At 31.4% G+C, this 2,695-nt stretch overlaps 1 protein-coding gene across 2 annotated transcripts in view; it reads right to left on the bottom strand.

Annotated features, from left to right (window-relative positions):
- LOC108752053 (HIV Tat-specific factor 1 homolog) overlaps positions 1–2,695 on the bottom strand; it is a 31,087-nt gene that overhangs the window by 4,045 nt on the left and 24,347 nt on the right. The window lies entirely within an intron of this gene.

Below are 2,695 nucleotides of genomic sequence, written 5' to 3'. Positions count from 1 at the left end.
GCGTGTGTGTGTGTGTGTGTGTGTACAGAATGTTTGGAATTTAAATGTCAAAAACTTCGGGAGCGTGTAAGAGATGGATAAACTAAAAAAAAAAAGAGATATGCCTATCCTATAGAGATATGCTCGTTTTTACTTCGTTTTGGAGAAAATTGCAAAAAAGACAAAACGTAGTTGCGTCGTTCTTGCACTGCCTCTGAAGTATTATCATCACTAAAACCGTACACGAAAATAATGATTTCATTTTCAAGTAAAAATTTTGTTTGTTTGTTTACATTTTTGCCTTCCTCCTATAAATTCATCAGTTACTCGTCATCAGAAGTCATCGAGTAAATTACTAGTATCTTGGCCACCCTGATCACCTGATTTGACACCACTGAATTTCTTTGTGTGGGGGACCCTGAAGCAGGAAGTTTATTCGTCAATCAACTCTAGAAAACAATTGAGAAATCGAATCGAGGCTGCAGTATATCAAATATCATCATATCAGTGTTTGGCTGTAACACGAGCTGTTCGTCCTAAATGCTTGCATTGCTGCAAGAAGTCAACATTGGAACAATATCTACATTAAGCAAGTGAATAAATATAATGTGAATAAGTAATGAGAAAGTACAAAAATGAAAACTATGTTTTGTCTTTTTTGCGATTTTCTCTAAAACAAAGCAAAAACGAACATCTCTCTCTCTCTCTCTCTCTCTCTCTCTCTCTCTCTCTCCCTCTCTTTCTCTTTCTCTCCCTCTCTCTACAGGACTTTTTTTCTTAATTTATTAATCCCCTACACGCTCCCAAAGTTTTGATACTTAAATTCCGAACACTCTGTATATTAGGATAATTATTATTTTTAACAAGTTTTGAAATTAAATCAGGACAATCCCTAAAGTAATTTAATATCTCAAAAAAATAACATCATAATTTTTCAGATTTTTTAAACAATTTTAAATGTCACCGGGGCATGGGTAGACAGAAAAATACCTTTGTAGATAAAATTCGGCCAACGCTCTAATTTTTTGCCAATTTTAAAATTTTTTCAATTTGCTCGAAATTGAATGAGCTAAAAGTCTATTTTGCGTAATTTTGATTACGGTCCAAAATAAAAATTACGGATTTAATGAAGTGAGCAGAAAAAATCAAAATTATACAATACGATAACGAATATTGACAGAATAGGCTTATAGCTTATTCAATTTCGAGCAAATTAATAAAAAAACTTCAAAATTGGTTAAGAATTAAAACCGGCCGAATTTTTCCGCCTACTTTGTGGAGTAAATTTAATAATGTTTTTAAATAGAATTTTTTAAAAATAATCTATTGACAGCCGTAAAATTTAATAATGTTTTTAAATGGAATTTTTTTTAAATAATCTATTGACAGCCGATAGCTATCAATATTATTATAAACTTGTAAAAGTTAAAATTAAAGTTATAGTTCAGAGAAAATTGGCAACGTTATAAGGATACAGCAGGTCATAGAAAGGTTGCAATATTTTTTTTCGATAAGTTTCGAAATACAGATTGTTCATCTAACGATTAATTTTTACTTATGAATATAACTATTTACGTTCAATCGCTCTACAAATAAGGCTGAGTTCCGAAACCCATAAAAAAAAGTGTTGCAACCTTTCTGTAACCGACTATACACATTGCGATGACAAGTGTTTCTGAATAAAAAATACGTAAGTAATAATAAATTTATTTCAAATATTATAAGGTTAAATTTTATAAAATATTTCAAATTTCTCATACAATCTCAAAAAGTTCTGTGCAAGTTCTTATGCAAATTAAATTTCTTGTCGTAGCGGTTTAAGTAAAGTGCTTTTATTTACATTTGGATACATTACATTTGTTTATATTCGATAACTTAGATAATGAATCGTTTTTTATTTTCCTTGTAAGATAATCTGTCATTGTATTCAATAATCAGTTTGATACCTCTTTCCGCGACGCGACGTCATTGACAGATGATTTTCAATTTGTTTACTAATTGCAAGCCGAACTGGTAATTTTTATCGGAATTCCACTCAGATACCATATTGATTGCCTTCCTTGACATCAATGTATCAGAGTGGAATTCTGATAAAACTTATCAGTTCGGCTCACAATTAGTAAACAAATTAAAAGTTGTCAATGACGCCGATCTACCTTGAAAACAAGAAATTTTTGGGAAAACGCGCGCGCATGTGTGTCATATTAATTAACTTTACTTTAACATCAACAATTTGTTTTCGAATATATTTTAGCACAATGTCTAATTGTAAACTTATATTTTTTTCTCACTTATGATGTTCTCTTCATAAATTTGTCAAAATAAAAATTTTGTCCTTTGAATAATACCAAGAAAATATTGCTAAAAAAAATACTAAAATAAGACTTTAGGATATGTACCATAATATAACAATAACTATCATCTTAATAAAAGAGGTACAGATACCAGCAAAAAGGGGGGACAGAACACACGTCGTTCGGATGGAATGTGCTTGACATTGAATAGTTTCACGGCTGAGGCTCAAAGACTGGGAGTGTCTTGCCTCTCACCAATTTATGGGGGTTAGGGGCATCCCCTTTCGAAGGCGTTTCGCCACTCACTTATTCCACGAAATCTCGCTAAAAATACGATGCTTGGAAAAGAGCCGATCGCTTTCAATTCGAAGGAGAAACAGCGATTTTAACATAAAGATTTAAATATATTGTATATATATATA

The sequence above is a fragment of the Trachymyrmex septentrionalis genome, unplaced genomic scaffold (assembly GCF_001594115.1).
Source record: "Trachymyrmex septentrionalis isolate Tsep2-gDNA-1 unplaced genomic scaffold, Tsep1.0 scaffold53, whole genome shotgun sequence".
Classification (NCBI taxonomy): domain Eukaryota; kingdom Metazoa; phylum Arthropoda; class Insecta; order Hymenoptera; family Formicidae; genus Trachymyrmex; species Trachymyrmex septentrionalis.
Note: the sequence above shows the minus strand (reverse complement) of the source record. Positions and strands in the feature narration are given on the sequence as shown.